Source organism: Oncorhynchus keta, chromosome 29 (assembly GCF_023373465.1).
Source record: "Oncorhynchus keta strain PuntledgeMale-10-30-2019 chromosome 29, Oket_V2, whole genome shotgun sequence".
Lineage (NCBI taxonomy): Eukaryota > Metazoa > Chordata > Actinopteri > Salmoniformes > Salmonidae > Oncorhynchus > Oncorhynchus keta.
Window position 1 is genome coordinate 23,159,891 of NC_068449.1, and position 16,015 is coordinate 23,175,905.

Here is a 16,015-nt window from a genome sequence, read left to right on the forward strand (position 1 = left end):
TCTGGAGACGGAGACAAAACAACTGAAAACTGTTCTTGTTCTACATTCAATCAAACCTGGTTGAGGAAGATATACAGTGCATTCGGAAAGTATTCAGACCCCTTGACTTTTTCCACATTTTGTTACCTAACAGCCTTATTCTAAAATGCATTACGTTGTTTTTTTCCCTCCTCATCAATCTACACACAATACCCCATAATGACAAAGCAAAAACAGGTTTTTGGAAATGGTTGATAATTTATTAAAGAAACTGATATCACATTTACATAAGTATTCAGACCCTTTACTCAGTACTTTGTTGAAGCACCTTTGTCAGCGATTACAGCCTCAAGCCGTCATGGGTATGATGCTACAAGCTTGGCACACCTGTATTTGGGGAGCTTCTCCCAGTCTTTTCTGCAGAGTTCTGTCAGGTTGGATGGGGAGCGTTGCTGCACAGCTATTTTCAGGTCTCTCCGTAGATGTTAAAGTCCGGGCTCTGGCTGGGCCACTCAAGGACATTCAGAGACTTGTCCTGAAGCAACTCCTGCATTGTCTTGGCTGTGTGCTTAGGGTCAATTGTCCTATTGGAAGGTGAACCGTTGCCTGAGGTCCTGAGCGTTCTGGAGCAGGTTTTCATCAAGGATCTCTCTGTACTTTGATCTGTTCATCTTTGTATCGATCCTGACTATCCCAGTCCCTGCTGCTAAAATATCCCCACAGCATGATGCTGCCACCACCATGCTTCACCGTAGGGATGGTGCCAGGTTTCCTCCAGACGTGAGGCTTGGAATTCAGGCCAAAGAATCAAGCCAGAGAATCTTGTTTCTCATCTGGTCAGTCTTTAGGTGCCTTTTGGCAAACTCCAAGCGAGCTGTCATGTGCCTTTTACTGAGGAGTGACTTCCGTCTAGCCACTTTACCATAAAGGCCTGATTGGTGGAGTGCTGCAGATATGGTTGACCTCCTGGAAGGTTCTCTAATCTCTACAGTGGAACTCTCGAGCTCTGTCAGAGTGACCACTGGGTTCACCTTCCTGACCAAGGCCCTTCTCCCCCGATTGCTCAGTTTGTCTGGGCGACCAGCTCTAGAAAGAGTTTTGGTGGTTCAAAACTTCTTCCATTTAAGAATGATTGAGCCTACTGTGTTCTTTGGGACCTTCAATGCTGCAGAAATATTTTGGTCCCCTTCCACAGATCTGTATTTATTTTTTATATTTTTGCCAAAATTTGATTGCTGAGGATTGTTGTTTCTAATTTAATACATTTTAGAATAAGGCCGTAAAGTAACAAAATGTGGAAAAGTCAAGGGGTCTGAATACTTTTCCGACGGCACTATTTCCTCATGCTTTTTACAGTACAGATTGAAAGGCAGTTCTGCAAGAATGCAAGCATCTGGATGTAGCCAAAGAACCTTACTCAACCTGTAAAAATACCAAATATGTACTGTGCATGTTTTTATCTATCAATCATTTCTGAACTTCCTAAACAAGGAAATGCAGAACATGCATCCAAACCCATTAATTCACTTTCCCTCCTCTCTCTCTTCCTCCACTCTCCCTGAGCTTTATCCTCACCCAGCAGGCTCAGGTAGAGCTCAGCCAGCAATTACACCTGTATTAGTGGCCAGATACGGAGTGCCCCTCTCTTAAGCTACCAAACCTGCCAACCTGCAGTGTCACCAGGCTAATTCTCTGTCACTCACACCCTCAGGAAGGAAGATGTCTCCTTGTCAAGAGTGATCTCCGTTAGGCAATATGAAAAGTGGATTGATTGTTGTGTCATGTGTTCTTGGCGTGTGTTATTGTATTCAAATGAAAGACATTCTGTTTTTCTAACGCTAGCCTCTTGAGTGTTCTACTGAAGCTACATATTCAACAGCAACAACTCTTGAAACTCCATTTTATAGTGTGTTCTGTTAAGAGGAAGTCTGATTCCTCCAGTCCTCTGCTCTGTCCGTCAATATCTTTGTTCTCTCCGCAGGTCATATTCTCCCCCATCATCCCCACTCAACACCAGTCTTCCAGCAACCCCCTCTTCCACGCTAAGATGTCATAGCACTTTCAGTTTGTCCACTCTCTACGCTACAAGCCCAGCTAGTCCTTCAGAATCCCACAAATCCCTGCTTTCGGCGTCTCCCTCCCATACATGCCGGTCCTCCCTCTGCCTCCTGGAGCACTGACAATAAAGCATTACAGCAGTCAATCCATGTCAACAACAGCTTTGCTTAATTCCTGCTAAACACATTTAAGCTAAATCTTCACCTAATGATGCATAGTGATTAGCACTTGCTCTTTCGTCTGCCTGGCGGCTTGTATCAATTTCACTTATGTATTTGATTTTCCTGCCATCGTCAGAGAGATGACTCAGGTGTGGGAGCTGTAGCAGCCAGGCTGGGAGGGTGTTAAGGATCCCCCTTCAAATTAGACACCAAGTAATTAAGACTTGTATTGTGGGCAGCTTTGTATTCATACAACACCCCTCATCAGCCTCTTTGATGTGGGAATCAGATTAATGATGCCAGAGCCAGCAATAACTGGTGCTATTTAACTGCCTGTTGACTCTATCTACATTTCATATCAGACATTTGTCACTTGACATCTACAGTATGGCTTGAAAAGAGGGTGTCCAGATGCAAAAGGAGTCCCAGTGCATATTCATAGAGCATAATCAAAAGGCAGGTTGGATACAGCTATGATAGGGGTTGCAAACAGGGTGCTTTCCAACTGAATAGATAGAATGGGTTGTTGTTCATGTGCTGCCCCTTTTCAAAAGCCATTCTCCAGGATGTCACTACGTCACTACAGGAGTCAGGAGGTGGGCATTGTGCCAGACACTTACCCCGCCAGGCTCTCTTAATGTGTTGTAGATTTTGCCCTGGCCTTGACCCACTGCCCAGAGTGTGCCAGCCAGGCCCAACATGGCACAGGTGTCATGCCACCTTTAGTCTTGGGCATCCTGGAAATTCACTAGGCAGAATGAGACTGATGCCAATGCTCTCCTCCTTCGCTTCACTCTTGTCATAGTGAAGGCCTAGTCCACTGTGGCCCAATAGAGCCCTCCCTCGAATCATTTAATCATCCACCACCATCCTTTTGATAATATTAAGCCAACGTGCGGTGGTGTGCTTTGTTCTCTCCCACTCCTTCCCTCTATGCCATAACTCTATTAATACTGTTCATCATTTTCCTGTTTCCTGGCTCGATGCCTGTGCTGTGCACGCTCTTGGCTGGGCTTGTCTTTTTGACTGCTCCACAGGAACAGACTGGCACTCTGACTGAGGGCTCCGGGCTTCGGGGCCTGCACACAAAATCAGCTAAGCATGGATCTCTGCCTGTGATTAACAAGGTTGACTTCTCACAAGAAATCCCAATATAAATTGTGTCAATGCTACTTTTAGTTTCTAATCTGTATCACTTACCCACACACGCATGCACAGTGCACACACGCAAACGCACACATACATACACACAAAACAACAGCTAGGTTCACTCACCCAACCCTGGGATGTGAGCAGTTAGGTGTCTTGATCATGGGTTTGGGTTGTTTTCCAATAGAAACATCTGCAGCACCCCACTGAGCCACCATACTTGGCAGAGAGAAACAGAGCTCCTGCTCTCTCCTCGACTAAAGATGAAACACTACGTCAACACAACAACACATGCTTTTGTTTCATCAAGCATTTGCCTTGAGGGTAGATCAAATGTAAATGATGGTGTTCTGTGCTCTCCTCCCAAGTATTTTCCCATGTGGAATGAGTAGCAGTGCTGCTGTAGTAGAAATGGTTCAGTACCTCTAGTAGGCCAGCAGAGGGCAGTAGTGCTCTAGTATTGCTCTCCTCCCCTGAAGAACTCTTTCTTCCTCAGAGCTGCTCACAATGGGGATCTTCCTGAGGGGTGAAATATAGCTTTTTTAGGTCTGTAAGCCCATATCCCTTAATCCCCAGCCATGATTGACAATCATGATTTAGGGTATATGGTGTCCCATTCTAATCCATGAGCAATGATTCATTTGCATACCTTCCGTGCGTGGCCTCATTTTGGAGGAGGAAACCGCTGCCTTTGTAAGTGACGCAGAGAGAGAGAAAGAGAGAGCTGAGGAGACAGTGTATGACAGATAAAGAACAGAAAGAAGAGAGCATGGATGGGGGAATGCTTGTGAATTTTGCCAGAGGGGAGATGATTGCAGTCTCCATGCCTCACCAAACCTGCCCTTTGCCCATCTTCTTCTCCAGCAAGACTTTCCTTTGACACAGTGATACACACACACACACACACACACACACACACACACACACACACACACACACACACACACACACACACAGAGACAACCATCGAACATAAAACACAGATACCAGAGCATATACAGAAATAGAGACACAAGGGGACACAGAGGAGAAACACAGAGATGCTCCCTCACACGTTGCAAAACTAAATTGGTATTCGCTCATTTTATATCCAAGTCAGGCTTAATTATAATCATGGGAGTTTGGGAGTTACCGTATAATCTCTGGAAGGTATTAAGAATTACCCAGAACACGCCACAGCAAAAGAAACAAATACAAATACTTACAATTACTTTCCAGTTATAATACACAGGGGATTTAACATCAAATAATGCATACTGTTTGGCATACCTTCAGAGAGCAGTCATCCACACTGTATCAATGAGAGCATTGTACAGAGGGGGATCGCCTGATCGAGGAGTTTTATGGTCAATGTCTGGGCTTACTGTACTACATGTACATCTAAATCATTTGCACAACAATTTCTGTTTTGCTAAATATCCCGTGAGTGTATAGGATACAATTAGGCCTTTATTTTCAATATTAAAATGTGAACATCTCACTGTCACACGTAGCACACTGTTGTTAATGATGTTAATGTTAATGTTAATCTCACATGTTAATGATTTAAAGGATCAATTTGGATAGATTTTGTATTTGATATAATGAATCATCTATAATTGTGTAATTGCAGTGTTTTAAGGCTAGTTCAGTATTATTGTGATTGTAGATAGGCATATGTGGAAGCAATATTTGTTTGAGATATCAGTTCTACACTTGCAACAACTTACACATAACACACAATTAGACACGGAGATATTACAATATAAATGTATATTCTAAAATAATGATTCATGTTATCATATTGTATTAGAAGATGTTTTATAGTGCATATGAAGCAAGTGTTTTCTTATCCAGGGGAAACTGTCCAGTGTAGTTTAAACACATTTTTCCACACTTGCTACTCATATTACGGTACATGTACATTACTGTTGAAAAGCAACCTATAAAGTGACCGTGAACATATAATTATCATACCTTCATAATGGTTGTATTATTCCTTCACTCAATCCCTGAGACCAAAGCTATCAAGGCCATCGAGTTTATCAAGTCTATAAAAGGGTGAATAGAGGTTCAGGTATCTCTTCCCACTGAATATACCTTTACGAGACCACCACATTTCTGCAATTAACTTACTGACACTCTTGACTGACGGAGCCTGGCCAAGCCTTCGTGACGGATCACTTCCCTTTGAGATGGCAACTGTGTGATAATCTGATTTGATCTCCGGTAGTATATGGTCTGTCTGGTTAACAGGCTGTGGATGTGTCCACACTGTGTCAGTGTTAATACTAGCCTGGAGAAGACAACACTGGGACACACTGACTACAGCAGATAACCTGGACACCTCAGTTCACACAAATAACATGTATATTTTTGTAAGGTAAATCAAATCAAACCGAAGAAAAAAAGTGTTTTCATGTTAATTATCTCTTTTCAGACTTGATATTCTCGGCAAAGTTATCAGTGGCTTATTTTTTTAAATGTAAAAACAATAACATCAAAATAAATGCACTTACACACAGTCATTTACAATACTCCTTATTCAATTCGCAACTATAGTAACATTTTATTTTTCATTAAATGTCATTCACATCTCTTCCATAGACTCGGTGCTGGTACATATAGCTCATTTATCTTTGCTCAATGTGTATCTATTATTACACGTTTTACTTTTCTATTATTTCTCTATTTTCTTTTTCTCTGCATTGGGAAAGGGGGATACCTAGTCAGTTGTACTGAATGCCTTCAACTGAAATATATCTTCCACATTTAACCTAGCCCCTCTGAATCAGAGAGGTGCAGGGGGCCTTAATCGACATCCACGTCTTCGGAGCCCAGGGAACAGTGGGTTAACTGCCTTGCTCAGGGGCAGAACGACAAATTTATACCTTGTCAGCTCGGGATTCGATCCAGCAAACTTTCGGTTACTGGCCCAATGCTCTAACCACTAGGCTACCTGCCTCTAACCACTAGGCTACCTGCCTCTAACCACTAGGCTACCTGCCTCTAACCACTAGGCTACATGCCTCTAACCACTAGGCTACCTGCCTCTAACCACTAGGCTACATGCCTCTAACCACTAGGCTACCTGCCTCTAACCACTAGGCTACATGCCTCTAACCACTAGGCTACCTGCCTCTAACCACTAGGCTACCTGCCTCTAACCACTAGGCTACCTGCCTCTAACCACTAGGCTACCTGCCTCTAACCACTAGGCTACCTGCCGCCACGTTGGGGCCAATAAGTAAGCATTTCACTGTTAATCTACACCTGTTGTTTACAAAACGTGATGAATACAATTTGATTTGACTTGCTTATTGCAGTGAACATTAGCAAACATGAACAGGCTTGTTCAGTCCTACATACTGTATCCACTATGGGCAACCATCCTGAGTGCCTGCGGCTACCCAGCCACAACCTCCGCCTAGCCCTGAACTGGCCTGTCAATGTGGGAGGTGCCGTGTGATTAGTGAGCCTGTGGCAGGGCTCTATCTACTTTAACACAGTGCCCCCATCCCACCGCCATGTGCCATCCTACCATCCCAACCCCTCTGCAATCAGCACTATTTACTGACTCAATTGATTCCTTCTCTTTATCTCTCTAACTCCTACATTTTCAGTGAGTGAGGGGAAAAAGCTCTTATTTTTCCCATTTTGAGAAATTATACTCTTGTACTTGATCCAGCTAACAGGATTTTCTTAAATTACTTTATAAAAGACCATCTTTTAACTTTCCTCTTTCTCCTCTATCCATTCATTAGCAGGTCTGCCTCAAGGCCTGTTCACATCAATTGGTTGGGTTAAAGTTACAAAGTTAGGCAGCTCAGCTCAGCGCTCACGGTGGTTTGTGTGTGTGTGTGTGTGGGGGGGGGGGGCAGAATTATTAATTTCTGAAGTATTAGAAAAAATAAAGAGATTGAATTAAGAGTATTGGCCCTCTGTTATCCAGCACGGGGAGCCTCAGGGACCTACTGTGGTGGAGGACATTATGCTAATGCTCTCTCCCTTTCCTCAATATCTCTCTCTCTCTTTCACTCTCTCTATTCTCTCCCACTCCCCCTCTGTCAATCTCCTGTCCCTCTCTCTATAATCTCTCTCTCTGCCCCTCTCCTCTTTTCATCTCTCCCATCTCTCTCTCTCTCTCTCTCTCTCTCTCTCTCTCTCTATATATATATATATATATATATATATATATATATATATATATATAATCTTCATCAGCCTACAGAGAGCTCCCTGGGAAAAAGACAGCTGTCAGAGTGTCTCCCTCTCGTTGTCGCTCTCTCTATTTCACTCTCTTGCCTCATCTCTCTATTTCACACTCTCTCTTCATCTCTCTCTATTTCACACTCTCACTTCATCTCTCTCTATTTCACTCTCTCACTTCATCTCTATCTATTTCACTCTCTCACTTCACCTCTCTCTATTTCACTCTCTCACTTCATCTCTCTCCATTTCACTCTCTCACTTCATCTCTCTCTATTTCACTCTCTCACTTCATCTCTCTCTATTTCACTCTCTCACTTCACCTCTCTCCATTTCACTCTCTCACTTCATCTCTCTCTATTTCACTCTCTCACTTCATCTCTATCTATTTCACTCTCTCACTTCACCTCTCTCTATTTCACTCTCTCACTTCACCTCTCTCCATTTCACTCTCTCACTTCATCTCTCTCTATTTCACTCTCTCGCCTCCTCTCTCTCTATCTCACACTCTCACTTCATCTCTCTCTATTTCACTCTCTCTCTATTTCACTCTCTCTTCATCTCTCTCTATTTCACTCTCTCTCTATTTCACTCTCTCTTCATCTCTCTCTATTTCACTCTCTCGCCTCATCTCTCTCTTCATCTCTCTCTATTTCACTCTCTCTTCATCTCTCTCTATTTCACTCTCTCGCCTCCTCTCTCTCTATCTCACACTCTCACTTCATCTCTCTCTATTTCACTCTCTCTCTATTTCACTCTCTCTTCATCTCTCTCTCTTTCACTCTCTCTATTTCACTCTCTCTTCATCTCTCTCTTTCACTCTCTCTCTTCCACTCTCTCTTCATCTCTCTCTATTTCACTCTATCGCCTCATCTCTCTCTATTTCACTCTCTCACTTCATCTCTCTCTATTTCACTCTCTCGCCTCATCTCTATCTATTTCACTCTCTCGCCTCCTCTCTCTATTTCACTCTCTCGCCTCATCTCTCTCTATTTCACTCTCTCTTCATTTCTCTCTTTCACTCTCTCTTCATCTCTCTCTATTTCACTCTCTCGCCTCCTCTCTCTCTATCTCACACTCTCACTTCATCTCTCTCTATTTCACTCTCTCTCTATTTCACTCTCTCTTCATCTCTCTCTCTTTCACTCTCTCTATTTCACTCTCTCTTCATCTCTCTCTTTCACTCTCTCTCTTCCACTCTCTCTTCATCTCTCTCTATTTCACACTCTCGCCTCATCTCTCTCTTACTCTCTCTTCATCTCTCTCTATTTCACTCTATCGCCTCATCTCTCTCTATTTCACTCTCTCACTTCATCTCTCTCTATTTCACTCTCTCGCCTCATCTCTCTCTATTTCACTCTCTCACCTCATCTCTCTCTATTTCACTCTCTCACCTCATCTCTCTCTATTTCACTCTCTCACCTCATCTCTCTCTTTCACTCTCTCACCTCATCTCTCTCTATTTCACTCTCTCACCTCATCTCTCTCTATTTCACTCTCTCACTTCATCTCTCTCTATTTCACTCTCTCACTTCATCTCTCTCTATTTCACTCTCTCACCTCATCTCTCTCTATTTCACTCTCTCTTCATCTCTCTCTATTTCACTCTCTCTTCATCTCTCTCTTCATCTCTCTCTATTTCACTCTCTCGCCTCATCTCTCTCTATTTCACACTCTCACTTCATCTCTCTCTTTCACTCTCTCACCTCATCTCTCTCTATTTCACTCTCTCACCTCATCTCTCTCTATTTCACTCTCTCACTTCATCTCTCTCTATTTCACTCTCTCACCTCATCTCTCTCTATTTCACTCTCTCACCTCATCTCTCTCTATTTCACTCTCTCACTTCATCTCTCTCTATTTCACTCTGTCTTCATCTCTCTCTATTTCACTCTCTCACCTCATCTCTCTCTCTTTCACTCTCTCACTTCATCTCTCTCTATTTCACTCTCTCACCTCATCTCTCTCTATTTCACTCTCTCACTTCATCTCTCTCTATTTCACTCTCTCACCTCATCTCTCTCTATTTCACTCTCTCTTCATCTCTCTCTATTTCACTCTCTCACCTCATCTCTCTCTATTTCACTCTCTCTTCGTCTCTCTCTATTTCACTCTCTCGCCTCATCTCTCTCTATTTCACTCTCTCTCTTCATCTCTCTCTATTTCACTCTCTCACCTCATCTCTCTCTATTTCACTCTCTCTTCGTCTCTCTCTATTTCACTCTCTCACCTCATCTCTCTCATTTCTCTCTCTATTTCTATTTCTCTCTTCATCTCTCTCTATTTCACTCTCTCACTCTCTCTCTCTATTTCTCTCTATTTCACTCTCTCACCTCATCTCTCTCTATTTCACTCTCTCACCTCATCTCTCTCTATTTCACTCTCTCTTCGTCTCTCTCTATTTCACTCTCTCGCCTCATCTCTCTCTATTTCACTCTCTCGCCTCATCTCTCTCTATTTCACTCTCTCTTCGTCTCTCTCTATTTCACTCTCTCGCCTCATCTCTCTCTATTTCACTCTCTCACTTCTCTCTCTATTTCACTCTCTCACCTCATCTCTCTCTACTTCACTCTCTCACCTCATCTCTCTCTATTTCACTCTCTCTTCATCTCTCTCTCTCATTAAGTGTTGATTGCGTTCCAAAGATTTCCAAGAGCAAACCAGAGGGGAGGGACGAGGATGTCTCTCTCTCTCTCTTTCTGTGTGTCCCTGGCTCTTGTTCTGTCTCTCTCTCTACCTTGTGACAGAGAAGAGGATATCGTTTTCTCTTCATTTCCTCATTCTGGGACATGTATGATAGTGTAGTCAGATGATGGAGATCTTTATTCAAGGGTATCTTCATTCATTTACAGTCACTGTTGGCACTCCTGTGATCCTCTTGTCCTGATCATTCTGCCTACCAAGTCATAATATGCTACAAATGCAAAATCATTTAAAAAACAACACAGTTAGTCCCAAGCCTTCACTGTCTCCTTTTCGGGGGTCAAACTTTGATAAATTGAAGAGTTTCATTCCAAAACGCTATATATCCATTTTCAGAAATATTAGTAAATGATGAAAGCGAGTGGTGTTTTTTCACATGGGGTTGTTCTAGGACAGACATGTATTTGTTTAAAATCTATCCCTTGACGGTTTCAGTTCACAGGGACAAATATTGCTGTATATCCACCTCACTCTCAGAGAAATAAGTAGTACTGCTAGGTTTTACACAGTCAAGTTGAACAAATAGCTACGTTTTTTATTAAGAAATGTACAAATGACGCATTTGTGACACGGTAAAAAAAATACAAATAATTAAGTATGCAGTATTAGATTTTACAGTTTAGTCATTTAGCAGATGCTCTTATCCATTCATCTTAAGATAGCTAGGTGAGAAAACCACCTTTCACATTTAAAATATACATGATACGAACATTCAATTCCAGCTACACAATGGATGTAGTATATAGCATTTTGCAAAAAGAAAAACATTTTCATACACATTAAAAATCATTAATTAAAAATCTGATTTACACACACATGAAGGTACCCATAAGCAATCATTTCTGATGAAAAAAACACAAATTAAAGAAATTGTTGATATAGTGTTTTCATTTTGAAAGGCAAGCGTTCCACAGTAATTACCACACTGATGAGCCCTGGTCCAGTTAATTAAGACTCCATTAGAGAATGATGGACCCGCATGGGCGATAAGGGGAGGATGGCCAATGGGGAAGAGAGGAAGAGGAGGAGGAGTAGGAGGGCAGCGAGGCGAGGAGTCAGTAACAGGGCCAGTAATCTTACCGCTGGAGGGGGAGAGACTCCCAGCAGCACCGGCAGCATCCCGCTCAAGCCACAACAGACAGGTTTGATGTTCACAAATATTAGCTTTGTGGAGGATGTAGGGTTTTCTCTTCCTTGACAAACTCATTGCATATTCAGAGGCAGATGTTGCAGTGGCAGTAGAGACGACGAGGAGGAAGAGGGCAGGCGGCCGAAAGAAAGGCTGGGATGGCAGAGTTGCTGTCGGAGGAGCAAGTAATTGGCCCCTTGACGATGGCGGTGGCAGAGAGGCACTCGCACTCGCACCCCCCCCGTTCTCTCATCTCTTTTCCTTCGCTCCCCTCCCCAGATCTGATAAAGGTAAACGTGGAGCAAATTTGTCATTTGATGAGGGAGGGTTGCCACAAACAGAGCTGACATGATGAGCCTGTGATCTGCCTGTATGAGTGTCAGCAGGGGCCCAGGCAGAGATCTCAATCCTCCCTCTCCCTCCTCTCTTTCTCCCTCCCTCCCTATCTTTCTTTTTCTCTCTCACTCTCACACACACACAGCTCTTTGCGCATGGAGCCTCAGTAATTGCTGCCTGCCATCCATATATTTCTCTCTCTCTCTCTCTCTCTCTCTCTCTCTCTCTCTCTCTCTCTCTCCCTGGCTCTTGTTCTCTCTATCTCTCCTCCTCAGAGATTTCCTCTCCTTTTCCACTCCTCTTTCCCCATCAAATAAAAACCTTCACTACTGCACCTCATTCAATGTCTGACTCTCACACTAATCTCAAGTCTCCATGTCTTGAGCAGAGCACTGTCTGTGAAATCTGTATAATGCACCTTGCTCACATTGAAGCATATCATCTTGAAATATTTCCTTGCCCTCAAGACCACAGAGCACAGCGATAAAGTTACAACAAATGCAGAGAAATAAAAATGATAAAGAACAACTTTAAAGAACAACATGGGTGGGAATCTGAAGGCCAGAGCAGGGCTTAGAATAATCCAAGACTGACTAAGGTGAAGGTTATCAACCTATATCAACATTTCCCAACCTGGGATTTCAACCTGCACCTCTCTGGTCACCAGTTCATTTATCTCACCACCAAGTCCAAAAGAGATCATCTTCTGAAGCATTCATCAATGAAAAACTGATCTTGAGACTCTCGGACCATCAGGAAGAAACCCATCTTCCTCATTCTGCTCCATTTACAGTAATTTTGCGGCACTTATCTATCAGGCAGTCTTTTCCTCTCCATCTGAGTGAGAGGGTTGGGTTTGAGCTCCTTTACTCAGGGGTAATGGTTGCCTGAGGACTCACCCTGAATGTAATTCCCTTGATCTAGCTTTCGCTACATACATTCAGTATGAAACTGCCATCCTACAAGTTGTTTGTGTGACTTCAAAATGAGGGGCGTTGTACAAAACAAATGAATCAGCGATTGGATCGTCTCGAACCAGTCAGAGTATCAAAGTTGATCGTGTTGGTTTCTGGAACCAATCAGAATGTTCAGATTGTGTTTCTCTTTCTAGAAATCATTGGGGAGGGAGGCAAATCAAGACTCATCGTGGAGAAGAAATGTCAGTTGGCCGGTGTGATGTGGATGGGTAGCCAGGCAAGGGTAATGGTCCTGCCTGGTCCCATGACACTCTAATCCAGGAACTCAATGGCCGAGCTACTGCTCTGTGCTCTGTGCTGTTCAGAACTCCTCTGTCTCTGTGTATGGCCAATGATCTCTGGCCTTCTTTAAACCTGCAGCTATTTATTTTATTGTAACCCCCCCCCCCCCAGTAGTCATCGTAATCAGGACTGTAACTCCGGCCCTCTATTCACCACACTCAGATTGTCCCCAGCCTATATATTAAAGCACAGCTCCCTGGAACATCATTAGCAAGAACTGGGCTGCTGCGTTCAGTTGAGTAGCTAAAAGTCAGTAGATAATTACTTTGCTGCTTATGAGAAGGCTGGTGTGGAGGGAGAGGAGAGGGGCACTGAGGAAAGGAGAGGAGAGGGCTGGTGTGGAAGGAGAGGAGAGGGGGGGCTGTAAGGAAGGAGGAGGAAGGGGGCACTGAGGAGAGGAGAGGGGGGCTGTAAGGAAGGAGGAGGAAGGGGGCACTAAGGAAAGGAGAGGAGAGGGCTGGTGTGGAAGGAGAGGAGAGGGGGGGCTGTAAGGAAGGAGGAGGAGGGGGGCACTGAGGAGAGGAGAGGGCTGGTGTGGAAGGAGAGGAGAGGGGGGGCTGTAAGGAACGAGGAGGAAGGGGGCACTGAGGAAAGGAGAGGAGAGGGCTGGTGTGGAAGGAGAGGAGAGGAGCGGGGCTGTAAGGAAGGAGGAGGAAGGGGCACTGAGGAAAGGAGAGGAGAGGGCTGGTGTGGAAGGAGAGTAGAGGGGGGGGCTGTAAGGAAGGAGGAGGGAGGGGGCACTGAGGAGAGGAGAGGGGGCTGTAAGGAAGGAGGAGGGAGGGGGCACTGAGGAGAGGTGAACTTTGTTAATGGACTGTTTCTGTGTGCGAGTCACCCAGCTTTGAAAGCCAAGCCCCCTGGGTGAGGGCTCTGAAGCGCCGGAATCCAACATGAACAATCAGTTCCACTCCTTAAATCTCCTTTAGAAGCATATCTATTTGAACAGCCTTTCCTTAATTTGTTTCTCTATCAGTTAGCGGGTTGTGATCTGGCGGAGTGCTTCGGCAATATGAGGCACAGCTGAATGGTGAAATGGAGATGGTTCTCTGTTCCTCTCTCTTTCCTGGTCTCTCTCTCTGATTCCCTCTCTCACATATATACTCACTCCCCCCCTCTGCCCTTACCATCCATTTAGGCAGCACTTCTGACTAATTTGTCCATCACGCTTCCTGTCTGCTCTCTCGGCTGGCGCTGTCTCCATGGTGATTAGGAATATTTTAATAAAAAGTAAATGTAGACAGTCACCAAACGTGTGACTAGGGAAGGATGCTAACATGTGTAGTATTACGCGTGTGTGTGTGTGTGTGCGTGTGTGCGTGTGTGCGCGTGTGCGTGCGTGCGTGCCTAGCCTTTTTGAGACCATGAGTCAAGAAAGCAGGATGGCCATTGGAAGATTTGATTAGTTTGTCCAACCCAGAGCCATATGTCACTAGGTGTAAAAGCTGAGAGGTACTTCTAAAATGTATTCCCAGACACACCTGTGGCATCCAGTAAACATTAGGCATCCTGTGGAAAGGCCCCTGGGATAACTAACTAAGCCTGGCCCTGAAACCATGCAGTGTGCCTTGGTCTGGCTAGGGATAGCATGGCTGTAAGTTTGTGTGTGTCTCGTGCATGCATCCATCCACGTGGCCTAGCTGGAAGCGGAACAGGAGCATTTAGTCGACAGCTCCGGCCATCCAGTGGCCCACTCTGGAGATCACCCTGTTTGACTTTTCCCACAATCCCCTGGAACAAAGGTGTCATTGACATGAGGAATGTGCCAGGCCACCACGTAAGCCCCCCGTACCCCTCCATCACCCCCAAAAACCTCCATCCACACTGGACTCACCAAGTGATTAGTTAGGGATTCAAATATTTGCTGTGCAAATATCTGCCTTGGCTGTCTGACCCAACACCGTAGTTCAAAGACATGGGCTTAACCATCCCTTCTCCTAACTTCACAAACATCATAGACAACACTAGGCAGCACCCTTAACATCTTCAAACTCACTGTCCTTATTAGCAGACAGAGTTGACTTTCTTGAAAGCCCAGGGGAGAAAAGACAATGGTAACAGTCTAAGGACAATATTTTGAGCAAATGAACGTCAGGGCCTACATGTGCAGTAGGGAGATGGCTTGTTCGAAGTGCATCATGTGAGGTGCTGACATGCTGCACCTGCTGATGAAGCACTGATGGGTTAGCTATGTGGCCCACTGACACTGGGGTTAGACATGGAAATCAGGGCCTCTTCAGTGTGAATGGCAAAAATGGCCCATACATGGAGGAATATCAACTGACCAATGAAAAAGAGGACACATGGAGGACACATGCTGATTTATGTTAGCGTGTCCCTGTTTATATCTGGGCATCTGGGCTGACGAAAAGTGATCTTTCAAAAAGCATTTTATTGAGTTAGTTAAGAATTGTTCTTTTTTTAAGAATAGGTCATTCCTTTCATTAAATAGTAGAAAACAAATCATTCAGTCAACATTCATTTTGATGATAGACTATGGGGATATTGTTTATATGAATACAACTGGCACTGTATCGAAGCCATTGGATGCAGTATATCATCATAGCTCACTACTCTTTATTACGGGCGATAGGTTCAGAACACATTACTACATTCTGTATCAGAAAGTAGACTGGCCCTCTGAAGTCTCATAGATCGATGCGTTTCACTCTTCTTATATAAAACCCTCCTGCATGACCTTCCACCGTATACTTCATTGTTAACTTATAGACGTAGGAGATACCAGACCTGGTCTCAGGGATGACTATCTCCGGAGATCCCTTCTATCTCCACTGAGTTAGGTCAATTTGCCTTTAGTTTTTTTGCACCTTACTTGTGGATAATCTCCAAGGCTCTCTAAAATTCAATGAATTGGTGCATCGAGGACAATTCAAAAGGCTGACTAAAGAATGTGTTAACTTTCTATGATTGTGTTTTGCTTTTCCTGTATTGATGTGAATTAATATTGATGTGTATATTGGTGCCTATAATTGATGTGTATTGGTGTGAAAGAGACCTTGGTCAATAAAGGTGTCCACATACATAGGTTCGGTTTG